We start from the raw sequence: 22,751 nt of genomic DNA, 5'->3' as shown, positions 1-22,751 counted from the left end.
TTTCTATGTTTTTTCACCCACATAAATAAACAGTCTACATTAGCCGAATTCACTGTTGGGCTCGTCCGGGATTTGAACCCGGGACCTCTCACACCCAAAGCGAGAATCATACCCCTAGACCAACGAGCCAATAAAAGGTCTCTTTCTTTAATGTCTGCCTGACGAAATCGTCCATTGTCAGTGACGTGTAATGAGTCAACATGTCTTGTAAAAAGAAATGTTGTGTTTTCATCCAAGAACCAGTTACATTTTTGGTAGAGACCGACAATACAGCTATTGCCACTACGTTGACTGAATTTTCAATGACACATTTCTATGTTTTTTCACCCACATAATTAAACAGTCTACATTAGCCAAATTTACTGTTGGGCTCGTCCGGGATTTGAACCCGGGACCTCTCGCACCCAAAGCGAGAATCATACCCCTAGACCAACGAGCCAATAAAAGGTCTCTTTCTTTAATGTCTGCCTGACGAAATCGTCCATTGTCAGTGACGTGTAATGAGTCAACATGTCTTGTAAAAAGAAAAGTTGTGTTTTCATCCAAGTACCAGTTACATTTTGTAGAGACCGACAATACAGCTATCGCCACTACGTTGTCTAAATTGTCAATTAAACATTTTAAGTGTTTTCACCCACATAAATAAACAGTCTACATTAGCTAAATTCACTGTTGGGCTCGTCCGGGATTTGAACCCGGGACCTCTCGCACCCAAAGCGAGAATCATACCCCTAGACCAACGAGCCAATAAAAGGTCTCTTTCTTTAATGTCTGCCTGACGAAATCGTCCATTGTCAGTGACGTGTAATGAGTCAACATGTCTTGTAAAAAGAAATGTTGTGTTTTCATCCAAGTACCAGTTACATTTTAGAGACCGACAATACAGCTATTGCCACTACGTTGTCTAAATTGTCAATTAAACATTTTATGTGTTTTCACCCACATAAATAAACAGTCTACATTAGACAAATTCACTGTTGGGCTCGTCCGGGATTTGAACCCGGGACCTCTCGCACCCAAAGCGAGAATCATACCCCTAGACCAACGAGCCAATAAAAGGTCTCTTTCTTTAATGTCTGCCTGACGAAATCGTCCATTGTCAGTGACGTGTAATGAGTCAACATGTCTTGTAAAAAGAAAAGTTGTGTTTTCATCCAAGTACCAGTTACATTTTGTAGAGACCGACAATACAGCTATTGCCACTACGTTGTCTAAATTGTCAATTAAACATTTTATGTGTTTTCACCCACATAAATAAACAGTCTACATTAGCCAAATTTACTGTTGGGCTCGTCCGGGATTTGAACCCGGGACCTCTCGCACCCAAAGCGAGAATCATACCCCTAGACCAACGAGCCAATAAAAGGTCTCTTTCTTTAATGTCTGCCTGACGAAATCGTCCATTGTCAGTGACGTGTAATGAGTCAACATGTCTTGTAAAAAGAAAAGTTGTGTTTTCATCCAAGTACCAGTTACATTTTAGAGACCGACAATACAGCTATTGCCACTACGTTGTCTAAATTGTCAATTAAACATTTTATGTGTTTTCACCCACATAAATAAACAGTCTACATTAGACAAATTTCACTGTTGGGCTCGTCCGGGATTTGAACCCGGGACCTCTCGCACCCAAAGCGAGAATCATACCCCTAGACCAACGAGCCAATAAAAGGTCTCTTTCTTTAATGTCTGCCTGACGAAATCGTCCATTGTCAGTGACGTGTAATGAGTCAACATGTCTTGTAAAGAGAAATGTTGTGTTTTCATCCAAGAACCAGTTACATTTTTGGTAGAGGCCGACAATACAGCTATTGCCACTACGTTGACTAAATTTTCAATGACACATTTCTATGTTTTTTCACCCACATAAATAAACAGTCTACATTAGCCAAATTCACTGTTGGGCTCGTCCGGGATTTGAACCCGGGACCTCTCACACCCAAAGCGAGAATCATACCCCTAGACCAACGAGCCAATAAAAGGTCTCTTTCTTTAATGTCTGCCTGACGAAATCGTCCATTGTCAGTGACGTGTAATGAGTCAACATGTCTTGTAAAAAGAAAAGTTGTGTTTTCATCCAAGTACCAGTTACATTTTGTAGAGACCGACAATACAGCTATTCGCCACTACGTTGTCTAAATTGTCAATTAAACATTTTATGTGTTTTCACCCACATAAATAAACAGTCTACATTAGCCAAATTTCACTGTTGGGCTCGTCCGGGATTTGAACCCGGGACCTCTCGCACCCAAAGCGAGAATCATACCCCTAGACCAACGAGCCAATAAAAGGTCTCTTTCTTTAATGTCTGCCTGACGAAATCGTCCATTGTCAGTGACGTGTAATGAGTCAACATGTCTTGTAAAAGAGAAATGTTGTGTTTTCATCCAAGTAACCAGTTACATTTTTGGTAGAGACCGACAATACAGCTATTGCCACTACGTTGACTAAATTTTCAATGACACATTTCTATGTTTTTTCACCCACATAAATAAACAGTCTACATTAGCCAAATTTACTGTTGGGCTCGTCCGGGATTTGAACCCGGGACCTCTCACACCCAAAGCGAGAATCATACCCCTAGACCAACGAGCCAATAAAAGGTCTCTTTCTTTAATGTCTGCCTGACGAAATCGTCCATTGTCAGTGACGTGTAATGAGTCAACATGTCTTGTAAAAAGAAATGTTGTGTTTTCATCCAAGTACCAGTTACATTTTTAGAGACCGACAATACAGCTATTGCCACTACGTTGTCTAAATTGTCAATTAAACATTTTATGTGTTTTCACCCACATAAATAAACAGTCTACATTAGCCAAATTCACTGTTGGGCTCGTCCGGGATTTGAACCCGGGACCTCTCGCACCCAAAGCGAGAATCATACCCCTAGACCAACGAGCCAATAAAAGGTCTCTTTCTTTAATGTCTGCCTGACGAAATCGTCCATTGTCAGTGACGTGTAATGAGTCAACATGTCTTGTAAAAAGAAATGTTGTGTTTTCATCCAAGTACCAGTTACATTTTTAGAGACCGACAATTCAGCTATTGCCACTACGTTGTCTAAAATTGTCAATTAAACATTTTATGTGTTTTCACCCACATTAATAAACAGTCTACATTAGCCAAATTCACTGTTGGGCTCGTCCGGGATTTGAACCCGGGACCTCTCGCACCCAAAGCGAGAATCATACCCCTAGACCAACGAGCCAATAAAAGGTCTCTTTCTTTAATGTCTGCCTGACGAAATCGTCCATTGTCAGTGACGTGTAATGAGTCAACATGTCTTGTAAAAAGAAAAGTTGTGTTTTCATCCAAGTACCAGTTACATTTTGGTACAGAGCGACAATACAGCTATCGCCACTACGTTGTCTAAATTGTCAATTAAACATTTTAAGTGTTTTCACCCACATAAATAAACAGTCTACATTAGCTAAATTCACTGTTGGGCTCGTCCGGGATTTGAACCCGGGACCTCTCGCACCCAAAGCGAGAATCATACCCCTAGACCAACGAGCCAATAAAAGGTCTCTTTCTTTAATGTCTGCCTGACGAAATCGTCCATTGTCAGTGACGTGTAATGAGTCAACATGTCTTGTAAAAAGAAAAGTTGTGTTTTCATCCAAGTACCAGTTACATTTTGTAGAGACCGACAATACAGCTATCGCCACTACGTTGTCTAAATTGTCAATTAAATATTTTATGTGTTTTCACCCACATAAATAAACAGTCTACATTAGCCAAATTTACTGTTGGGCTCGTCCGGGATTTGAACCCGGGACCTCTCGCACCCAAAGCGAGAATCATACCCCTAGACCAACGAGCCAATAAAAGGTCTCTTTCTTTAATCGTCCATTGTCAGTGACGTGTAATGAGTCAACATGTCTTGTAAAAAGAAATGTTGTGTTTTCATCCAAGTACCAGTTACATTTTAGAGACCGACAATACAGCTATTGCCACTACGTTGTCTAAATTGTCAATTAAACATTTTATGTGTTTTCACCCACATAAATAAACAGTCTACATTAGCCAAATTCACTGTTGGGCTCGTCCGGGATTTGAACCCGGGACCTCTCGCACCCAAAGCGAGAATCATACCCCTAGACCAACGAGCCAATAAAAGGTCTCTTTCTTTAATGTCTGCCTGACGAAATCGTCCATTGTCAGTGACGTGTAATGAGTCAACATGTCTTGTAAAAAGAAATGTTGTGTTTTCATCCAAGTACCAGTTACATTTTAGAGACCGACAATACAGCTATTGCCACTACGTTGTCTAAATTGTCAATTAAACATTTTATGTGTTTTCACCCACATTAATAAACAGTCTACATTAGCCAAATTCACTGTTGGGCTCGTCCGGGATTTGAACCCGGGACCTCTCGCACCCAAAGCGAGAATCATACCCCTAGACCAACGAGCCAATAAAAGGTCTCTTTCTTTAATGTCTGCCTGACGAAATCGTCCATTGTCAGTGACGTGTAATGAGTCAACATGTCTTGTAAAAAGAAAAGTTTTGTTTTCATCCAAGTACCAGTTACATTTTTGGTAGAGACCGACAATACAGCTATCGCCACTACGTTGTCTAAATTGTCAATTAAATATTTTATGTGTTTTCACCCACATAAATAAACAGTCTACATTAGCCAAATTTACTGTTGGGCTCGTCCGGGATTTGAACCCGGGACCTCTCGCACCCAAAGCGAGAATCATACCCCTAGACCAACGAGCCAATAAAAGGTCTCTTTCTTTAATGTCTGCCTGACGAAATCGTCCATTGTCAGTGACGTGTAATGAGTCAACATGTCTTGTAAAAAGAAAAGTTGTGTTTTCATCCAAGTACCAGTTACATTTTAGAGACCGACAATACAGCTATTGCCACTACGTTGTCTAAATTGTCAATTAAACATTTCTATGTTTTTTCACCCACATAAATAAACAGTCTACATTAGCCAAATTTACTGTTGGGCTCGTCCGGGATTTGAACCCGGGACCTCTCGCACCCAAAGCGAGAATCATACCCCTAGACCAACGAGCCAATAAAAGGTCTCTTTCTTTAATGTCTGCCTGACGAAATCGTCCATTGTCAGTGACGTGTAATGAGTCAACATGTCTTGTAAAAAGAAAAGTTGTGTTTTCATCCAAGTACCAGTTACATTTTAGAGACCGACAATACAGCTATCGCCACTACGTTGTCTAAATTGTCAATTAAATATTTTATGTGTTTTCACCCACATAAATAAACAGTCTACATTAGCCAAATTCACTGTTGGGCTCGTCCGGGATTTGAACCCGGGACCTCTCGCACCCAAAGCGAGAATCATACCCCTAGACCAACGAGCCAATAAAAGGTCTCTTTCTTTAATGTCTGCCTGACGAAATCGTCCATTGTCAGTGACGTGTAATGAGTCAACATGTCTTGTAAAAAGAAAATGTTGTGTTTTCATCCAAGAACCAGTTACATTTTTGGTAGAGACCGACAATACAGCTATCGCCACTACGTTGTCTAAAGTGTCAATTAAATATTTTATGTGTTTTCACCCACATAAATAAACAGTCTACATTAGCCAAATTTACTGTTGGGCTCGTCCGGGATTTGAACCCGGGACCTCTCGCACCCAAAGCGAGAATCATACCCCTAGACCAACGAGCCAATAAAAGGTCTCTTTCTTTAATGTCTGCCTGACGAAATCGTCCATTGTCAGTGACGTGTAATGAGTCAACATGTCTTGTAAAAAGAAATGTTGTGTTTTCATCCAAGTACCAGTTACATTTTTGGTAGAGACCGACAATACAGCTATTGCCACTACGTTGTACTAAATTGTCAATGACACATTTCTATGTTTTTTCACCCACATAAATAAACAGTCTACATTAGCCAAATTTACTGTTGGGCTCGTCCGGGATTTGAACCCGGGACCTCTCGCACCCAAAGCGAGAATCATACCCCTAGACCAACGAGCCAATAAAAGGTCTCTTTCTTTAATGTCTGCCTGACGAAATCGTCCATTGTCAGTGACGTGTAATGAGTCAACATGTCTTGTAAAAAGAAAAGTTGTGTTTTCATCCAAGTACCAGTTACATTTTTAGAGACCGACAATACAGCTATCGCCACTACGTTGTCTAAATTGTCAATTAAATATTTTATGTGTTTTCACCCACATAAATAAACAGTCTACATTAGCCAAATTCACTGTTGGGCTCGTCCGGGATTTGAACCCGGGACCTCTCGCACCCAAAGCGAGAATCATACCCCTAGACCAACGAGCCAATAAAAGGTCTCTTTCTTTAATGTCTGCCTGACGAAATCGTCCATTGTCAGTGACGTGTAATGAGTCAACATGTCTTGTAAAAAGAAATGTTGTGTTTTCATCCAAGTAACCAGTTACATTTTTGGTAGAGACCGACAATACAGCTATTCGCCACTACGTTGTACTAAATTGTCAATTACACATTTCTATGTGTTTTCACCCACATAAATAAACAGTCTACATTAGCCAAATTTACTGTTGGGCTCGTCCGGGATTTGAACCCGGGACCTCTCGCACCCAAAGCGAGAATCATACCCCTAGACCAACGAGCCAATAAAAGGTCTCTTTCTTTAATGTCTGCCTGACGAAATCGTCCATTGTCAGTGACGTGTAATGAGTCAACATGTCTTGTAAAAAGAAATGTTGTGTTTTCATCCAAGAACCAGTTACATTTTTGGTAGAGACCGACAATACAGCTATTGCCACTACGTTGTCTAAATTGTCAATTAAATATTTTATGTGTTTTCACCCACATAAATAAACAGTCTACATTAGCCAAATTTACTGTTGGGCTCGTCCGGGATTTGAACCCGGGACCTCTCGCACCCAAAGCGAGAATCATACCCCTAGACCAACGAGCCAATAAAAGGTCTCTTTCTTTAATGTCTGCCTGACGAAATCGTCCATTGTCAGTGACGTGTAATGAGTCAACATGTCTTGTAAAAAGAAAAGTTGTGTTTTCATCCAAGTACCAGTTACATTTTGTAGAGACCGACAATACAGCTATCGCCACTACGTTGTCTAAATTGTCAATTAAACTATTTTAAGTGTTTTCACCCACATAAATAAACAGTCTACATTAGCTAAATTCACTGTTGGGCTCGTCCGGGATTTGAACCCGGGACCTCTCGCACCCAAAGCGAGAATCATACCCCTAGACCAACGAGCCAATAAAAGGTCTCTTTCTTTAATGTCTGCCTGACGAAATCGTCCATTGTCAGTGACGTGTAATGAGTCAACATGTCTTGTAAAAAGAAAATGTTGTGTTTTCATCCAAGTACCAGTTACATTTTGTAGAGACCGACAATACAGCTATTGCCACTACGTTGTCTAAATTGTCAATTAAACATTTTATGTGTTTTCACCCACATAAATAAACAGTCTACATTAGCCAAATTTCACTGTTGGGCTCGTCCGGGATTTGAACCCGGGACCTCTCGCACCCAAAGCGAGAATCATACCCCTAGACAAACGAGCCAATAAAAGGTCTCTTTCTTTAATGTCTGCCTGACGAAATCGTCCATTGTCAGTGACGTGTAATGAGTCAACATGTCTTGTAAAAGAAATGTTGTGTTTTCATCCAAGTAACCAGTTACATTTTTGGTAGAGACCGACAATACAGCTATTGCCACTACGTTGTACTAAATTTTCAATGACACATTTCTATGTTTTTTCACCCACATAAATAAACAGTCTACATTAGCCAAATTCACTGTTGGGCTCGTCCGGGATTTGAACCCGGGACCTCTCGCACCCAAAGCGAGAATCATACCCCTAGACCAACGAGCCAATAAAAGGTCTCTTTCTTTAATGTCTGCCTGACGAAATCGTCCATTGTCAGTGACGTGTAATGAGTCAACATGTCTTGTAAAAAGAAAAGTTGTGTTTTCATCCAAGTACCAGTTACATTTTGTAGAGACCGACAATACAGCTATTCGCCACTACGTTGTCTAAATTGTCAATTAAACATTTTATGTGTTTTCACCCACATAAATAAACAGTCTACATTAGCCAAATTCACTGTTGGGCTCGTCCGGGATTTGAACCCGGGACCTCTCGCACCCAAAGCGAGAATCATACCCCTAGACCAACGAGCCAATAAAAGGTCTCTTTCTTTAATGTCTGCCTGACGAAATCGTCCATTGTCAGTGACGTGTAATGAGTCAACATGTCTTGTAAAAAGAAAAGTTGTGTTTTCATCCAAGTACCAGTTACATTTTGTAGAGACCGACAATACAGCTATTGCCACTACGTTGTACTAAATTGTCAATTACACATTTCTATGTGTTTTCACCCACATAAATAAACAGTCTACATTAGCCAAATTTACTGTTGGGCTCGTCCGGGATTTGAACCCGGGACCTCTCGCACCCAAAGCGAGAATCATACCCCTAGACCAACGAGCCAATAAAAGGTCTCTTTCTTTAATGTCTGCCTGACGAAATCGTCCATTGTCAGTGACGTGTAATGAGTCAACATGTCTTGTAAAAAGAAATGTTGTGTTTTCATCCAAGTACCAGTTACATTTTGTAGAGACCGACAATACAGCTATTGCCACTACGTTGTCTAAATTGTCAATTAAACATTTTATGTGTTTTCACCCACATAAATAAACAGTCTACATTAGCTAAATTCACTGTTGGGCTCGTCCGGGATTTGAACCCGGGACCTCTCGCACCCAAAGCGAGAATCATACCCCTAGACCAACGAGCCAATAAAAGGTCTCTTTCTTTAATGTCTGCCTGACGAAATCGTCCATTGTCAGTGACGTGTAATGAGTCAACATGTCTTGTAAAAAGAAATGTTGTGTTTTCATCCAAGTACCAGTTACATTTTTGGTAGAGACCGACAATACAGCTCTTGCCACTACGTTGACTGAAATTTTCAATGACACATTTCTATGTTTTTTCACCCACATAAATAAACAGTCTACATTAGCCAAATTTACTGTTGGGCTCGTCCGGGATTTGAACCCGGGACCTCTCGCACCCAAAGCGAGAATCATACCCCTAGACCAACGAGCCAATAAAAGGTCTCTTTCTTTAATGTCTGCCTGACGAAATCGTCCATTGTCAGTGACGTGTAATGAGTCAACATGTCTTGTAAAAAGAAAAGTTGTGTTTTCATCCAAGTACCAGTTACATTTTAGAGTCCGACTATACAGCTATTGCCACTACGTTGTCTAAATTGTCAATTAAATATTTTATGTGTTTTCACCCACATAAATAAACAGTCTACATTAGCCAAATTTACTGTTGGGCTCGTCCGGGATTTGAACCCGGGACCTCTCGCACCCAAATTTACTGTTGGGCTCGTCCGGGATTTGAACCCGGGACCTCTCGCACCCAAAGCGAGAATCATACCCCTAGACCAACGAGCCAATAAAAAGTCTCTTTCTTTAATGTCTGCCTGACGAAATCGTCCATTGTCAGTGACGTGTAATGAGTCAACATGTCTTGTAAAAAGAAAAGTTGTGTTTTCATCCAAGAACCAGTTAAATTTTTGGTAGAGAGCGACAATACAGCTATCGCCACTACGTTGTCTAAATTGCCAATTAAATATTTTATGTGTTTTCACCCACATAAATAAACAGTCTACATTAGCCAAATTTACTGTTGGGCTCGTCCGGGATTTGAACCCGGGACCTCTCGCACCCAAAGCGAGAATCATACCCCTAGACCAACGAGCCAATAAAAGGTCTCTTTCTTTAATGTCTGCCTGACGAAATCGTCCATTGTCAGTGACGTGTAATGAGTCAACATGTCTTGTAAAAGAAATGTTGTGTTTTCATCCAAGTAACCAGTTACATTTTTGGTAGAGACCGACAATACAGCTATTGCCACTACGTTGTACTAAATTGTCAATGACACATTTCTATGTTTTTTCACCCACATAAATAAACAGTCTACATTAGCCAAATTCACTGTTGGGCTCGTCCGGGATTTGAACCCGGGACCTCTCGCACCCAAAGCGAGAATCATACCCCTAGACCAACGAGCCAATAAAAGGTCTCTTTCTTTAATGTCTGCCTGACGAAATCGTCCATTGTCAGTGACGTGTAATGAGTCAACATGTCTTGTAAAAAGAAAAGTTGTGTTTTCATCCAAGTACCAGTTACATTTTGTAGAGACCGACAATACAGCTATTGCCACTACGTTGTACTAAATTGTCAATTAAACATTTTATGTGTTTTCACCCACATAAATAAACAGTCTACATTAGCCAAATTTACTGTTGGGCTCGTCCGGGATTTGAACCCGGGACCTCTCGCACCCAAAGCGAGAATCATACCCCTAGACCAACGAGCCAATAAAAGGTCTCTTTCTTTAATGTCTGCCTGACGAAATCGTCCATTGTCAGTGACGTGTAATGAGTCAACATGTCTTGTAAAAAGAAATGTTGTGTTTTCATCCAAGTAACCAGTTACATTTTTGGTAGAGACCGACAATACAGCTATTGCCACTACGTTGACTAAATTGTCAATGACACATTTCTATGTTTTTTCACCCACATAAATAAACAGTCTACATTAGCCAAATTTACTGTTGGGCTCGTCCGGGATTTGAACCCGGGACCTCTCGCACCCAAAGCGAGAATCATACCCCTAGACCAACGAGCCAATAAAAGGTCTCTTTCTTTAATGTCTGCCTGACGAAATCGTCCATTGTCAGTGACGTGTAATGAGTCAACATGTCTTGTAAAAAGAAAAGTTGTGTTTTCATCCAAGTACCAGTTACATTTTGGTAGAGACCGACAATACAGCTATTGCCACTACGTTGTCTAAATTGTCAATTAAACATTTTATGTGTTTTCACCCACATAAATAAACAGTCTACATTAGCCAAATTTACTGTTGGGCTCGTCCGGGATTTGAACCCGGGACCTCTCGCACCCAAAGCGAGAATCATACCCCTAGACCAACGAGCCAATAAAAGGTCTCTTTCTTTAATGTCTGCCTGACGAAATCGTCCATTGTCAGTGACGTGTAATGAGTCAACATGTCTTGTAAAAAGAAAATGTTGTGTTTTCATCCAAGTACCAGTTACATTTTGTAGAGAGCGACAATACAGCTATTGCCACTACGTTGTCTAAATTGTCAATTAAACATTTTATGTGTTTTCACCCACATAAATAAACAGTCTCCATTAGCCAAATTCACTGTTGGGCTCATCCGGGATTTGAACCCGAGACCTCTCGCACCCAAAGCGAGAATCATACCCCTAGACCAACGAGCCAATAAAAGGTCTCTTTCTTTAATGTCTGCCTGACGAAATCGTCCATTGTCAGTGACGTGTAATGAGTCAACATGTCTTGTAAAAAGAAAAGTTGTGTTTTCATCCAAGTACCAGTTACATTTTTGGTACAGAGCCGACAATACAGCTATCGCCACTACGTTGTCTAAATTGTCAATTAAACATTTTATGTGTTTTCACCCACATAAATAAACAGTCTCCATTAGCCAAATTCACTGTTGGGCTCATCCGGGATTTGAACCCGAGACCTCTCGCACCCAAAGCGAGAATCATACCCCTAGACCAACGAGCCAATAAAAGGTCTCTTTCTTTAATGTCTGCCTGACGAAATCGTCCATTGTCAGTGACGTGTAATGAGTCAACATGTCTTGTAAAAAGAAAAGTTGTGTTTTCATCCAAGTACCAGTTACATTTTAGAGACCGACAATACAGCTATCGCCACTACGTTGTCTAAATTGTCAATTAAATATTTTATGTGTTTTCACCCACATAAATAAACAGTCTACATTAGACAAATTCACTGTTGGGCTCGTCCGGGATTTGAACCCGGGACCTCTCGCACCCAAAGCGAGAATCATACCCCTAGACCAACGAGCCAATAAAAGGTCTCTTTCTTTAATGTCTGCCTGACGAAATCGTCCATTGTCAGTGACGTGTAATGAGTCAACATGTCTTGTAAAAGAAATGTTGTGTTTTCATCCAAGAACCAGTTACATTTTTGGTAGAGACCGACAATACAGCTATTGCCACTACGTTGACTAAATTTTCAATGACACATTTCTATGTTTTTTCACCCACATAAATAAACAGTCTACATTAGCCAAATTTACTGTTGGGCTCGTCCGGGATTTGAACCCGGGACCTCTCGCACCCAAAGCGAGAATCATACCCCTAGACCAACGAGCCAATAAAAGGTCTCTTTCTTTAATGTCTGCCTGACGAAATCGTCCATTGTCAGTGACGTGTAATGAGTCAACATGTCTTGTAAAAAGAAAAGTTGTGTTTTCATCCAAGTACCAGTTACATTTTAGAGACCGACAATACAGCTATTGCCACTACGTTGTCTAAATTGTCAATTAAACATTTTATGTGTTTTCACCCACATAAATAAACAGTCTACATTAGCCAAATTTACTGTTGGGCTCGTCCGGGATTTGAACCCGGGACCTCTCGCACCCAAAGCGAGAATCATACCCCTAGACCAACGAGCCAATAAAAGGTCTCTTTCTTTAATGTCTGCCTGACGAAATCGTCCATTGTCAGTGACGTGTAATGAGTCAACATGTCTTGTAAAAAGAAAAGTTGTGTTTTCATCCAAGTACCAGTTACATTTTGTAGAGACCGACAATACAGCTATTGCCACTACGTTGTCTAAATTGTCAATTAAATATTTTATGTGTTTTCACCCACATAAATAAACAGTCTACATTAGCCAAATTTACTGTTGGGCTCGTCCGGGATTTGAATCGGGGACCTCTCGCACCCAAAGCGAGAATCATACCCCTAGACCAACGAGCCAATAAAAGGTCTCTTTCTTTAATGTCTGCCTGACGAAATCATCCATTTTCAGTGACGTGTAATGAGTCAACATGTCTTGTAAAAAAGAAAAGTTGTGTTTTCATCCAAGTACCAGTTACATTTTAGAGACCGACAATACAGCTATTGCCACTACGTTGTCTAAATTGTCAATTAAACATTTTATGTGTTTTCACCCACATTAATAAACAGTCTACATTAGCCAAATTCACTGTTGGGCTCGTCCGGGATTTGAACCCGGGACCTCTCGCACCCAAAGCGAGAATCATACCCCTAGACCAACGAGCCAATAAAAGGTCTCTTTCTTTAATGTCTGCCTGACGAAATCGTCCATTGTCAGTGACGTGTAATGAGTCAACATGTCTTGTAAAAAGAAATGTTGTGTTTTCATCCAAGTACCAGTTACATTTTTGGTACAGAGCGACAATACAGCTATCGCCACTACGTTGTCTAAATTGTCAATTAAACATTTTAAGTGTTTTCACCCACATAAATAAACAGTCTACATTAGCTAAATTCACTGTTGGGCTCGTCCGGGATTTGAACCCGGGACCTCTCGCACCCAAAGCGAGAATCATACCCCTAGACCAACGAGCCAATAAAAGGTCTCTTTCTTTAATGTCTGCCTGACGAAATCGTCCATTGTCAGTGACGTGTAATGAGTCAACATGTCTTGTAAAAAGAAAAGTTGTGTTTTCATCCAAGAACCAGTTACATTTTTGGTAGAGACCGACAATACAGCTATCGCCACTACGTTGTCTAAATTGTCAATTAAATATTTTATGTGTTTTCACCCACATAAATAAACAGTCTACATTAGCCAAATTTACTGTTGGGCTCGTCCGGGATTTGAACCCGGGACCTCTCGCACCCAAAGCGAGAATCATACCCCTAGACCAACGAGCCAATAAAAGGTCTCTTTCTTTAATGTCTGCCTGACGAAATCGTCCATTGTCAGTGACGTGTAATGAGTCAACATGTCTTGTAAAAGAAATGTTGTGTTTTCATCCAAGAACCAGTTACATTTTTGGTAGAGACCGACAATACAGCTATTGCCACTACGTTGACTAAATTTTCAATGACACATTTCTATGTTTTTTCACCCACATAAATAAACAGTCTACATTAGCCAAATTCACTGTTGGGCTCGTCCGGGATTTGAACCCGGGACCTCTCGCACCCAAAGCGAGAATCATACCCCTAGACCAACGAGCCAATAAAAGGTCTCTTTCTTTAATGTCTGCCTGACGAAATCGTCCATTGTCAGTGACGTGTAATGAGTCAACATGTCTTGTAAAAAGAAAAGTTGTGTTTTCATCCAAGTACCAGTTACATTTTAGAGACCGACAATACAGCTATTGCCACTACGTTGTCTAAATTGTCAATTAAACATTTTATGTGTTTTCACCCACATAAATAAACAGTCTACATTAGCCAAATTCACTGTTGGGCTCGTCCGGGATTTGAACCCGGGACCTCTCGCACCCAAAGCGAGAATCATACCCCTAGACCAACGAGCCAATAAAAGGTCTCTTTCTTTAATGTCTGCCTGACGAAATCGTCCATTGTCAGTGACGTGTAATGAGTCAACATGTCTTGTAAAAAGAAAATGTTGTGTTTTCATCCAAGTACCAGTTACATTTGTAGAGACCGACAATACAGCTATTGCCACTACGTTGTCTAAATTGTCAATTACACATTTCTATGTGTTTTCACCCACATAAATAAACAGTCTACATTAGCCAAATTTACTGTTGGGCTCGTCCGGGATTTGAACCCGGGACCTCTCGCACCCAAAGCGAGAATCATACCCCTAGACCAACGAGCCAATAAAAGGTCTCTTTCTTTAATGTCTGCCTGACGAAATCGTCCATTGTCAGTGACGTGTAATGAGTCAACATGTCTTGTAAAAAGAAATGTTGTGTTTTCATCCAAGTACCAGTTACATTTTAGAGACCGACAATACAGCTATTGCCACTACGTTGTCTAAATTGTCAATTAAACATTTTATGTGTTTTCACCCACATTAATAAACAGTCTACATTAGCCAAATTCACTGTTGGGCTCGTCCGGGATTTGAACCCGGGACCTCTCGCACCCAAAGCGAGAATCATACCCCTAGACCAACGAGCCAATAAAAGGTCTCTTTCTTTAATGTCTGCCTGACGAAATCGTCCATTGTCAGTGACGTGTAATGAGTCAACATGTCTTGTAAAAAGAAATGTTGTGTTTTCATCCAAGTACCAGTTACATTTTTGGTAGAGACCGACAATACAGCTATTGCCACTACGTTGACTAAATTGTCAATGACACATTTCTATGTTTTTTCACCCACATAATTAAACAGTCTACATTAGCCAAATTTACTGTTGGGCTTGTCCGGGATTTGAACCCGGGACCTCTCGCACCCAAAGCGAGAATCATACACCTAGACCAACGAGCCAATAAAAGGTCTCTTTCTTTAATGTCTGCCTGACGAAATCGTCCATTGTCAGTGACGTGTAATGAGTCAACATGTCTTGTAAAAAGAAAAGTTGTGTTTTCATCCAAGTACCAGTTACATTTTAGAGTCCGACTATACAGCTATTGCCACTACGTTGTCTAAATTGTCAATTAAATATTTTATGTGTTTTCACCCACATAAATAAACAGTCTACATTAGCCAAATTCACTGTTGGGCTCGTCCGGGATTTGAACCCGGGACCTCTCTCACCCAAATTTACTGTTGGGCTCGTCCGGGATTTGAACCCGGGACCTCTCGCACCCAAAGCGAGAATCATACCCCTAGACCAACAAGCCAATAAAAGGTCTCTTTCTTTAATGTCTGCCTGACGAAATCGTCCATTGTCAGTGACGTGTAATGAGTCAACATGTCTTGTAAAAAGAAAAGTTGTGTTTTCATCCAAGTACCAGTTACATTTTTGGTACAGAGCGACAATACAGCTATCGCCACTACGTTGTCTAAATTGTCAATTAAATATTTTATGTGTTTTCACCCACATAAATAAACAGTCTACATTAGCCAAATTTACTGTTGGGCTCGTCCGGGATTTGAATCGGGGACCTCTCGCACCCAAAGCGAGAATCATACCCCTAGACCAACGAGCCAATAAAAGGTCTCTTTCTTTAATGTCTGCCTGACGAAATCGTCCATTGTCAGTGACGTGTAATGAGTCAACATGTCTTGTAAAAAGAAATGTTGTGTTTTCATCCAAGTACCAGTTACATTTTTGGTAGAGACCGACAATACAGCTATTGCCACTACGTTGATCTAAATTGTCAATGACACATTTCTATGTTTTTTCACCCACATAAATAAACAGTCTACATTAGCTAAATTCACTGTTGGGCTCGTCCGGGATTTGAACCCGGGACCTCTCGCACCCAAAGCGAGAATCATACCCCTAGACCAACGAGCCAATAAAAGGTCTCTTTCTTTAATGTCTGCCTGACGAAATCGTCCATTGTCAGTGACGTGTAATGAGTCAACATGTCTTGTAAAAAGAAAAGTTGTGTTTTCATCCAAGTACCAGTTACATTTTTAGAGACCGACAATACAGCTATTGCCACTACGTTGTCTAAATTGTCAATTAAACATTTTATGTGTTTTCACCCACATAAATAAACAGTCTACATTAGCCAAATTTACTGTTGGGCTCGTCCGGGATTTGAATCGGGGACCTCTCGCACCCAAAGCGAGAATCATACCCCTAGACCAACGAGCCAATAAAAGGTCTCTTTCTTTAATGTCTGCCTGACGAAATCGTCCATTGTCAGTGACGTGTAATGAGTCAACATGTCTTGTAAAAGAAATGTTGTGTTTTCATCCAAGTAACCAGTTACATTTTTGGTAGAGACCGACAATACAGCTATTGCCACTACGTTGTACTGAATTTTCAATGACACATTTCTATGTGTTTTCACCCACATAAATAAACAGTCTACATTAGCCAAATTTACTGTTGGGCTCGTCCGGGATTTGAACCCGGGACCTCTCGCACCCAAAGCGAGAATCATACCCCTAGACCAACGAGCCAATAAAAGGTCTCTTTCTTTAATGTCTGCCTGACGAAATCGTCCATTGTCAGTGACGTGTAATGAGTCAACATGTCTTGTAAAAAGAAAAGTTGTGTTTTCATCCAAGTACCAGTTACATTTTTTAGAGACCGACAATACAGCTATTGCCACTACGTTGTCTAAATTGTCAATTAAACATTTTATGTGTTTTCACCCACATAAATAAACAGTCTACATTAGCCAAATTTACTGTTGGGCTCGTCCGGGATTTGAACCCGGGACCTCTCGCACCCAAAGCGAGAATCATACCCCTAGACCAACGAGCCAATAAAAGGTCTCTTTCTTTAATGTCTGCCTGACGAAATCGTCCATTGTCAGTGACGTGTAATGAGTCAACATGTCTTGTAAAAAGAAATGTTGTGTTTTCATCCAAGAACCAGTTACATTTTTGGTAGAGACCGACAATACAGCTATTGCCACTACGTTGACTAAATTTTCAATGACACATTTCTATGTTTTTTCACCCACATAAATAAACAGTCTACATTAGCCAAATTTACTGTTGGGCTCGTCCGGGATTTGAACCCGGGACCTCTCGCACCCAAAGCGAGAATCATACCCCTAGACCAACGAGCCAATAAAAGGTCTCTTTCTTTAATGTCTGCCTGACGAAATCGTCCATTGTCAGTGACGTGTAATGAGTCAACATGTCTTGTAAAAAGAAAAGTTGTGTTTTCATCCAAGAACCAGTTACATTTTTGGTAGAGACCGACAATACAGCTATTGCCACTACGTTGTCTAAATTGTCAATTAAATATTTTATGTGTTTTCACCCACATAAATAAACAGTCTACATTAGCCAAATTTACTGTTGGGCTCGTCCGGGATTTGAACCCGGGACCTCTCGCACCCAAAGCGAGAATCATACCCCTAGACCAACGAGCCAATAAAAGGTCTCTTTCTTTAATGTCTGCCTGACGAAATCGTCCATTGTCAGTGACGTGTAATGAGTCAACATGTCTTGTAAAAAGAAAAGTTGTGTTTTCATCCAAGTACCAGTTACATTTTGTAGAGACCGACAATACAGCTATTGCCACTACGTTGTCTAAATTGTCAATTAAACATTTTATGTGTTTTCACCCACATAAATAAACAGTCTACATTAGCCAAATTCACTGTTGGGCTCGTCCGGGATTTGAACCCGGGACCTCTCGCACCCAAAGCGAGAATCATACCCCTAGACCAACGAGCCAATAAAAGGTCTCTTTCTTTAATGTCTGCCTGACGAAATCGTCCATTGTCAGTGACGTGTAATGAGTCAACATGTCTTGTAAAAAGAAATGTTGTGTTTTCATCCAAGTACCAGTTACATTTTGGTACAGAGCGACAATACAGCTATCGCCACTACGTTGTCTAAATTGTCAATTAAACATTTTAAGTGTTTTCACCCACATAAATAAACAGTCTACATTAGCTAAATTCACTGTTGGGCTCGTCCGGGATTTGAACCCGGGACCTCTCGCACCCAAAGCGAGAATCATACCCCTAGACCAACGAGCCAATAAAAGGTCTCTTTCTTTAATGTCTGCCTGACGAAATCGTCCATTGTCAATGACGTGTAATGAGTCAACATGTCTTGTAAAAAGAAAAGTTGTGTTTTCATCCAAGTACCAGTTACATTTTGTAGAGACCGACAATACAGCTATCGCCACTAAGTTGTCTAAATTGTCAATTAAACATTTTATGTGTTTTCACCCACATAAATAAACAGTCTACATTAGCCAAATTTACTGTTGGGCTCGTCCGGGATTTGAACCCGGGACCTCTCGCACCCAAAGCGAGAATCATACCCCTAGACCAACGAGCCAATAAAAGGTCTCTTTCTTTAATGTCTGCCTGACGAAATCGTCCATTGTCAGTGACGTGTAATGAGTCAACATGTCTTGTAAAAAGAAAAGTTGTGTTTTCATCCAAGTACCAGTTACATTTTGGTAGAGACCGACAATACAGCTATTGCCACTACGTTGTCTAAATTGTCAATTAAACATTTTATGTGTTTTCACCCACATAAATAAACAGTCTACATTAGCCAAATTCACTGTTGGGCTCATCCGGGATTTGAACCCGAGACCTCTCGCACCCAAAGCGAGAATCATACCCCTAGACCAACGAGCCAATAAAAGGTCTCTTTCTTTAATGTCTGCCTGACGAAATCGTCCATTGTCAGTGACGTGTAATGAGTCAACATGTCTTGTAAAAAGAAATGTTGTGTTTTCATCCAAGTACCAGTTACATTTTGGTACAGAGCGACAATACAGCTATTGCCACTACGTTGTCTAAATTGTCAATTAAACATTTTATGTGTTTTCACCCACATAAATAAACAGTCTCCATTAGCCAAATTCACTGTTGGGCTCGTCCGGGATTTGAACCCGAGACCTCTCGCACCCAAAGCGAGAATCATACCCCTAGACCAACGAGCCAATAAAAGGTCTCTTTCTTTAATGTCTGCCTGACGAAATCGTCCATTGTCAGTGACGTGTAATGAGTCAACATGTCTTGTAAAAAGAAAAGTTGTGTTTTCATCCAAGTACCAGTTACATTTTAGAGACCGACAATACAGCTATCGCCACTACGTTGTCTAAATTGTCAATTAAATATTTTATGTGTTTTCACCCACATAAATAAACAGTCTACATTAGCCAAATTTACTGTTGGGCTCGTCCGGGATTTGAACCCGGGACCTCTCGCACCCAAAGCGAGAATCATACCCCTAGACCAACGAGCCAATAAAAGGTCTCTTTCTTTAATGTCTGCCTGACGAAATCGTCCATTGTCAGTGACGTGTAATGAGTCAACATGTCTTGTAAAAAGAAATGTTGTGTTTTCATCCAAGAACCAGTTACATTTTTGGTAGAGACCGACAATACAGCTATTGCCACTACGTTGACTGAATTTTCAATGACACATTTCTATGTTTTTTCACCCACATAAATAAACAGTCTACATTAGCCAAATTTACTGTTGGGCTCGTCCGGGATTTGAACCCGGGACCTCTCGCACCCAAAGCGAGAATCATACCCCTAGACCAACGAGCCAATAAAAGGTCTCTTTCTTTAATGTCTGCCTGACGAAATCGTCCATTGTCAGTGACGTGTAATGAGTCAACATGTCTTGTAAAAAGAAAAGTTGTGTTTTCATCCAAGTACCAGTTACATTTTAGAGACCGACAATACAGCTATCGCCACTACGTTGTCTAAATTGTCAATTAAATATTTTATGTGTTTTCACCCACATAAATAAACAGTCTACATTAGACAAATTCACTGTTGGGCTCGTCCGGGATTTGAACCCGGGACCTCTCGCACCCAAAGCGAGAATCATACCCCTAGACCAACGAGCCAATAAAAGGTCTCTTTCTTTAATGTCTGCCTGACGAAATCGTCCATTGTCAGTGACGTGTAATGAGTCAACATGTCTTGTAAAAAGAAAAGTTGTGTTTTCATCCAAGTACCAGTTACATTTTTGGTACAGAGCGACAATACAGCTATCGCCACTACGTTGTCTAAATTGTCAATTAAACATTTTATGTGTTTTCACCCACATAAATAAACAGTCTACATTAGACAAATTCACTGTTGGGCTCGTCCGGGATTTGAACCCGGGACCTCTCGCACCCAAAGCGAGAATCATACCCCTAGACCAACGAGCCAATAAAAGGTCTCTTTCTTTAATGTCTGCCTGACGAAATCGTCCATTGTCAGTGACGTGTAATGAGTCAACATGTCTTGTAAAAAGAAATGTTGTGTTTTCATCCAAGTACCAGTTACATGTTTGGTACAGAGCGACAATACAGCTATTGCCACTACGTTGTCTAAATTGTCAATTAAACATTTTATGTGTTTTCACCCACATAAATAAACAGTCTACATTAGCCAAATTCACTGTTGGGCTCAGTCCGGGATTTGAACCCGAGGACCTCTCGCACCCAAAGCGAGAATCATACCCCTAGACCAACGAGCCAATAAAAGGTCTCTTTCTTTAATGTCTGCCTGACGAAATCGTCCATTGTCAGTGACGTGTAATGAGTCAACATGTCTTGTAAAAAGAAAAGTTGTGTTTTCATCCAAGTACCAGTTACATTTTTAGAGACCGACAATACAGCTATCGCCACTACGTTGTCTAAATTGTCAATTAAATATTTTATGTGTTTTCACCCACATAAATAAACAGTCTACATTAGCCAAATTTACTGTTGGGCTCGTCCGGGATTTGAACCTGGGACCTCTCGCACCCAAAGCGAGAATCATACCCCTAGACCAACGAGCCAATAAAAGGTCTCTTTCTTTAATGTCTGCCTGACGAAATCGTCCATTGTCAGTGACGTGTAATGAGTCAACATGTCTTGTAAAAAGAAATGTTGTGTTTTCATCCAAGAACCAGTTACATTTTTGGTAGAGACCGACAATACAGCTATTGCCACTACGTTGACTGAATTTTCAATGACACATTTCTATGTTTTTTCACCCACATAAATAAACAGTCTACATTAGCCAAATTTACTGTTGGGCTCGTCCGGGATTTGAACCCGGGACCTCTCGCACCCAAAGCGAGAATCATACCCCTAGACCAACGAGCCAATAAAAGGTCTCTTTCTTTAATGTCTGCCTGACGAAATCGTCCATTGTCAGTGACGTGTAATGAGTCAACATGTCTTGTAAAAAGAAAAGTTGTGTTTTCATCCAAGTACCAGTTACATTTTAGAGACCGACAATACAGCTATCGCCACTACGTTGTCTAAATTGTCAATTAAATATTTTATGTGTTTTCACCCACATAAATAAACAGTCTACATTAGACAAATTCACTGTTGGGCTCGTCCGGGATTTGAACCCGGGACCTCTCAGCACCCAAAGCGAGAATCATACCCCTAGACCAACGAGCCAATAAAAGGTCTCTTTCTTTAATGTCTGCCTGACGAAATCGTCCATTGTCAGTGACGTGTAATGAGTCAACATGTCTTGTAAAAAGAAAAGTTGTGTTTTCATCCAAGTACCAGTTACATTTTAGAGACCGACAATACAGCTATTGCCACTACGTTGTCTAAATTGTCAATTAAACATTTTATGTGTTTTCACCCACATAAATAAACAGTCTACATTAGACAAGTTCACTGTTGGGCTCGTCCGGGATTTGAACCCGGGACCTCTCGCACCCAAAGCGAGAATCATACCCCTAGACCAACGAGCCAATAAAAGGTCTCTTTCTTTAATGTCTGCCTGACGAAATCGTCCATTGTCAGTGACGTGTAATGAGTCAACATGTCTTGTAAAGAGAAATGTTGTGTTTTCATCCAAGAACCAGTTACATTTTTGGTAGAGACCGACAATACAGCTATTGCCACTACGTTGACTAAATTTTCAATGACACATTTCTATGTTTTTTCACCCACATAAATAAACAGTCTACATTAGCCAAATTCACTGTTGGGCTCGTCCGGGATTTGAACCCGGGACCTCTCACACCCAAAGCGAGAATCATACCCCTAGACCAACGAGCCAATAAAAGGTCTCTTTCTTTAATGTCTGCCTGACGAAATCGTCCATTGTCAGTGACGTGTAATGAGTCAACATGTCTTGTAAAAAGAAAAGTTGTGTTTTCATCCAAGTACCAGTTACATTTTAGAGACCGACAATACAGCTATTGCCACTACGTTGTCTAAATTGTCAATTAAACATTTTATGTGTTTTCACCCACATAAATAAACAGTCTACATTAGACAAATTCACTGTTGGGCTCGTCCGGGATTTGAACCCGGGACCTCTCGCACCCAAAGCGAGAATCATACCCCTAGACCAACGAGCCAATAAAAGGTCTCTTTCTTTAATGTCTGCCTGACGAAATCGTCCATTGTCAGTGA

The 22,751-nt window shown here is 40.6% G+C and overlaps 57 non-coding genes across 57 annotated transcripts; all 57 read right to left on the bottom strand.

The window, feature by feature from the left end:
• Positions 1-367: 367 nt before the first annotated feature.
• On the bottom strand, positions 368-439 carry trnap-ugg. The gene has a single exon. It is a non-coding gene; the product is annotated as a tRNA-Pro (tRNA).
• Positions 440-674: 235 nt separating this feature from the next.
• trnap-ugg lies at positions 675-746 on the bottom strand. The gene has a single exon. It is a non-coding gene; the product is annotated as a tRNA-Pro (tRNA).
• Positions 747-979: 233 nt separating this feature from the next.
• On the bottom strand, positions 980-1,051 carry trnap-ugg. The gene has a single exon. It is a non-coding gene; the product is annotated as a tRNA-Pro (tRNA).
• Positions 1,052-1,286: 235 nt separating this feature from the next.
• On the bottom strand, positions 1,287-1,358 carry trnap-ugg. The gene has a single exon. It is a non-coding gene; the product is annotated as a tRNA-Pro (tRNA).
• Positions 1,359-1,592: 234 nt separating this feature from the next.
• Positions 1,593-1,664, bottom strand: trnap-ugg. The gene has a single exon. It is a non-coding gene; the product is annotated as a tRNA-Pro (tRNA).
• A 547-nt stretch (positions 1,665-2,211) lies between these two features.
• trnap-ugg lies at positions 2,212-2,283 on the bottom strand. The gene has a single exon. It is a non-coding gene; the product is annotated as a tRNA-Pro (tRNA).
• Positions 2,284-2,829: 546 nt separating this feature from the next.
• Positions 2,830-2,901, bottom strand: trnap-ugg. Its single transcript has one exon. It is a non-coding gene; the product is annotated as a tRNA-Pro (tRNA).
• Positions 2,902-3,136: 235 nt separating this feature from the next.
• Positions 3,137-3,208, bottom strand: trnap-ugg. The gene has a single exon. It is a non-coding gene; the product is annotated as a tRNA-Pro (tRNA).
• Positions 3,209-3,444: 236 nt separating this feature from the next.
• trnap-ugg lies at positions 3,445-3,516 on the bottom strand. The gene has a single exon. It is a non-coding gene; the product is annotated as a tRNA-Pro (tRNA).
• Positions 3,517-3,751: 235 nt separating this feature from the next.
• On the bottom strand, positions 3,752-3,823 carry trnap-ugg. The gene has a single exon. It is a non-coding gene; the product is annotated as a tRNA-Pro (tRNA).
• Positions 3,824-4,040: 217 nt separating this feature from the next.
• trnap-ugg lies at positions 4,041-4,112 on the bottom strand. Its single transcript has one exon. It is a non-coding gene; the product is annotated as a tRNA-Pro (tRNA).
• A 233-nt stretch (positions 4,113-4,345) lies between these two features.
• trnap-ugg lies at positions 4,346-4,417 on the bottom strand. Its single transcript has one exon. It is a non-coding gene; the product is annotated as a tRNA-Pro (tRNA).
• Positions 4,418-4,654: 237 nt separating this feature from the next.
• Positions 4,655-4,726, bottom strand: trnap-ugg. The gene has a single exon. It is a non-coding gene; the product is annotated as a tRNA-Pro (tRNA).
• A 234-nt stretch (positions 4,727-4,960) lies between these two features.
• Positions 4,961-5,032, bottom strand: trnap-ugg. The gene has a single exon. It is a non-coding gene; the product is annotated as a tRNA-Pro (tRNA).
• Positions 5,033-5,265: 233 nt separating this feature from the next.
• Positions 5,266-5,337, bottom strand: trnap-ugg. Its single transcript has one exon. It is a non-coding gene; the product is annotated as a tRNA-Pro (tRNA).
• A 238-nt stretch (positions 5,338-5,575) lies between these two features.
• On the bottom strand, positions 5,576-5,647 carry trnap-ugg. Its single transcript has one exon. It is a non-coding gene; the product is annotated as a tRNA-Pro (tRNA).
• A 239-nt stretch (positions 5,648-5,886) lies between these two features.
• Positions 5,887-5,958, bottom strand: trnap-ugg. Its single transcript has one exon. It is a non-coding gene; the product is annotated as a tRNA-Pro (tRNA).
• Positions 5,959-6,192: 234 nt separating this feature from the next.
• trnap-ugg lies at positions 6,193-6,264 on the bottom strand. Its single transcript has one exon. It is a non-coding gene; the product is annotated as a tRNA-Pro (tRNA).
• Positions 6,265-6,505: 241 nt separating this feature from the next.
• Positions 6,506-6,577, bottom strand: trnap-ugg. Its single transcript has one exon. It is a non-coding gene; the product is annotated as a tRNA-Pro (tRNA).
• Positions 6,578-6,814: 237 nt separating this feature from the next.
• On the bottom strand, positions 6,815-6,886 carry trnap-ugg. The gene has a single exon. It is a non-coding gene; the product is annotated as a tRNA-Pro (tRNA).
• Positions 6,887-7,122: 236 nt separating this feature from the next.
• On the bottom strand, positions 7,123-7,194 carry trnap-ugg. Its single transcript has one exon. It is a non-coding gene; the product is annotated as a tRNA-Pro (tRNA).
• A 548-nt stretch (positions 7,195-7,742) lies between these two features.
• Positions 7,743-7,814, bottom strand: trnap-ugg. Its single transcript has one exon. It is a non-coding gene; the product is annotated as a tRNA-Pro (tRNA).
• A 236-nt stretch (positions 7,815-8,050) lies between these two features.
• On the bottom strand, positions 8,051-8,122 carry trnap-ugg. The gene has a single exon. It is a non-coding gene; the product is annotated as a tRNA-Pro (tRNA).
• A 237-nt stretch (positions 8,123-8,359) lies between these two features.
• trnap-ugg lies at positions 8,360-8,431 on the bottom strand. Its single transcript has one exon. It is a non-coding gene; the product is annotated as a tRNA-Pro (tRNA).
• A 235-nt stretch (positions 8,432-8,666) lies between these two features.
• On the bottom strand, positions 8,667-8,738 carry trnap-ugg. The gene has a single exon. It is a non-coding gene; the product is annotated as a tRNA-Pro (tRNA).
• Positions 8,739-8,977: 239 nt separating this feature from the next.
• Positions 8,978-9,049, bottom strand: trnap-ugg. Its single transcript has one exon. It is a non-coding gene; the product is annotated as a tRNA-Pro (tRNA).
• A 284-nt stretch (positions 9,050-9,333) lies between these two features.
• trnap-ugg lies at positions 9,334-9,405 on the bottom strand. Its single transcript has one exon. It is a non-coding gene; the product is annotated as a tRNA-Pro (tRNA).
• Positions 9,406-9,642: 237 nt separating this feature from the next.
• Positions 9,643-9,714, bottom strand: trnap-ugg. The gene has a single exon. It is a non-coding gene; the product is annotated as a tRNA-Pro (tRNA).
• Positions 9,715-9,953: 239 nt separating this feature from the next.
• Positions 9,954-10,025, bottom strand: trnap-ugg. Its single transcript has one exon. It is a non-coding gene; the product is annotated as a tRNA-Pro (tRNA).
• Positions 10,026-10,261: 236 nt separating this feature from the next.
• Positions 10,262-10,333, bottom strand: trnap-ugg. The gene has a single exon. It is a non-coding gene; the product is annotated as a tRNA-Pro (tRNA).
• A 239-nt stretch (positions 10,334-10,572) lies between these two features.
• Positions 10,573-10,644, bottom strand: trnap-ugg. Its single transcript has one exon. It is a non-coding gene; the product is annotated as a tRNA-Pro (tRNA).
• A 236-nt stretch (positions 10,645-10,880) lies between these two features.
• trnap-ugg lies at positions 10,881-10,952 on the bottom strand. Its single transcript has one exon. It is a non-coding gene; the product is annotated as a tRNA-Pro (tRNA).
• Positions 10,953-11,803: 851 nt separating this feature from the next.
• On the bottom strand, positions 11,804-11,875 carry trnap-ugg. Its single transcript has one exon. It is a non-coding gene; the product is annotated as a tRNA-Pro (tRNA).
• A 237-nt stretch (positions 11,876-12,112) lies between these two features.
• On the bottom strand, positions 12,113-12,184 carry trnap-ugg. Its single transcript has one exon. It is a non-coding gene; the product is annotated as a tRNA-Pro (tRNA).
• Positions 12,185-12,417: 233 nt separating this feature from the next.
• On the bottom strand, positions 12,418-12,489 carry trnap-ugg. Its single transcript has one exon. It is a non-coding gene; the product is annotated as a tRNA-Pro (tRNA).
• Positions 12,490-13,030: 541 nt separating this feature from the next.
• trnap-ugg lies at positions 13,031-13,102 on the bottom strand. Its single transcript has one exon. It is a non-coding gene; the product is annotated as a tRNA-Pro (tRNA).
• A 237-nt stretch (positions 13,103-13,339) lies between these two features.
• On the bottom strand, positions 13,340-13,411 carry trnap-ugg. The gene has a single exon. It is a non-coding gene; the product is annotated as a tRNA-Pro (tRNA).
• A 237-nt stretch (positions 13,412-13,648) lies between these two features.
• Positions 13,649-13,720, bottom strand: trnap-ugg. Its single transcript has one exon. It is a non-coding gene; the product is annotated as a tRNA-Pro (tRNA).
• Positions 13,721-13,957: 237 nt separating this feature from the next.
• On the bottom strand, positions 13,958-14,029 carry trnap-ugg. The gene has a single exon. It is a non-coding gene; the product is annotated as a tRNA-Pro (tRNA).
• A 233-nt stretch (positions 14,030-14,262) lies between these two features.
• trnap-ugg lies at positions 14,263-14,334 on the bottom strand. The gene has a single exon. It is a non-coding gene; the product is annotated as a tRNA-Pro (tRNA).
• A 236-nt stretch (positions 14,335-14,570) lies between these two features.
• trnap-ugg lies at positions 14,571-14,642 on the bottom strand. Its single transcript has one exon. It is a non-coding gene; the product is annotated as a tRNA-Pro (tRNA).
• Positions 14,643-14,875: 233 nt separating this feature from the next.
• Positions 14,876-14,947, bottom strand: trnap-ugg. Its single transcript has one exon. It is a non-coding gene; the product is annotated as a tRNA-Pro (tRNA).
• A 1,214-nt stretch (positions 14,948-16,161) lies between these two features.
• On the bottom strand, positions 16,162-16,233 carry trnap-ugg. The gene has a single exon. It is a non-coding gene; the product is annotated as a tRNA-Pro (tRNA).
• A 545-nt stretch (positions 16,234-16,778) lies between these two features.
• trnap-ugg lies at positions 16,779-16,850 on the bottom strand. The gene has a single exon. It is a non-coding gene; the product is annotated as a tRNA-Pro (tRNA).
• A 235-nt stretch (positions 16,851-17,085) lies between these two features.
• On the bottom strand, positions 17,086-17,157 carry trnap-ugg. The gene has a single exon. It is a non-coding gene; the product is annotated as a tRNA-Pro (tRNA).
• A 238-nt stretch (positions 17,158-17,395) lies between these two features.
• Positions 17,396-17,467, bottom strand: trnap-ugg. The gene has a single exon. It is a non-coding gene; the product is annotated as a tRNA-Pro (tRNA).
• Positions 17,468-17,704: 237 nt separating this feature from the next.
• Positions 17,705-17,776, bottom strand: trnap-ugg. The gene has a single exon. It is a non-coding gene; the product is annotated as a tRNA-Pro (tRNA).
• Positions 17,777-18,011: 235 nt separating this feature from the next.
• trnap-ugg lies at positions 18,012-18,083 on the bottom strand. Its single transcript has one exon. It is a non-coding gene; the product is annotated as a tRNA-Pro (tRNA).
• Positions 18,084-18,319: 236 nt separating this feature from the next.
• On the bottom strand, positions 18,320-18,391 carry trnap-ugg. The gene has a single exon. It is a non-coding gene; the product is annotated as a tRNA-Pro (tRNA).
• A 235-nt stretch (positions 18,392-18,626) lies between these two features.
• Positions 18,627-18,698, bottom strand: trnap-ugg. The gene has a single exon. It is a non-coding gene; the product is annotated as a tRNA-Pro (tRNA).
• Positions 18,699-19,547: 849 nt separating this feature from the next.
• Positions 19,548-19,619, bottom strand: trnap-ugg. The gene has a single exon. It is a non-coding gene; the product is annotated as a tRNA-Pro (tRNA).
• A 238-nt stretch (positions 19,620-19,857) lies between these two features.
• On the bottom strand, positions 19,858-19,929 carry trnap-ugg. Its single transcript has one exon. It is a non-coding gene; the product is annotated as a tRNA-Pro (tRNA).
• Positions 19,930-20,162: 233 nt separating this feature from the next.
• On the bottom strand, positions 20,163-20,234 carry trnap-ugg. Its single transcript has one exon. It is a non-coding gene; the product is annotated as a tRNA-Pro (tRNA).
• A 237-nt stretch (positions 20,235-20,471) lies between these two features.
• Positions 20,472-20,543, bottom strand: trnap-ugg. The gene has a single exon. It is a non-coding gene; the product is annotated as a tRNA-Pro (tRNA).
• An 855-nt stretch (positions 20,544-21,398) lies between these two features.
• On the bottom strand, positions 21,399-21,470 carry trnap-ugg. The gene has a single exon. It is a non-coding gene; the product is annotated as a tRNA-Pro (tRNA).
• Positions 21,471-22,009: 539 nt separating this feature from the next.
• Positions 22,010-22,081, bottom strand: trnap-ugg. Its single transcript has one exon. It is a non-coding gene; the product is annotated as a tRNA-Pro (tRNA).
• Positions 22,082-22,624: 543 nt separating this feature from the next.
• trnap-ugg lies at positions 22,625-22,696 on the bottom strand. The gene has a single exon. It is a non-coding gene; the product is annotated as a tRNA-Pro (tRNA).
• Positions 22,697-22,751: the final 55 nt, after the last annotated feature.

This window comes from Cyclopterus lumpus, chromosome 10 (assembly GCF_009769545.1).
Source record: "Cyclopterus lumpus isolate fCycLum1 chromosome 10, fCycLum1.pri, whole genome shotgun sequence".
NCBI lineage: Eukaryota > Metazoa > Chordata > Actinopteri > Perciformes > Cyclopteridae > Cyclopterus > Cyclopterus lumpus.
This window is presented reverse-complemented; position numbering and strand designations above follow the sequence as displayed.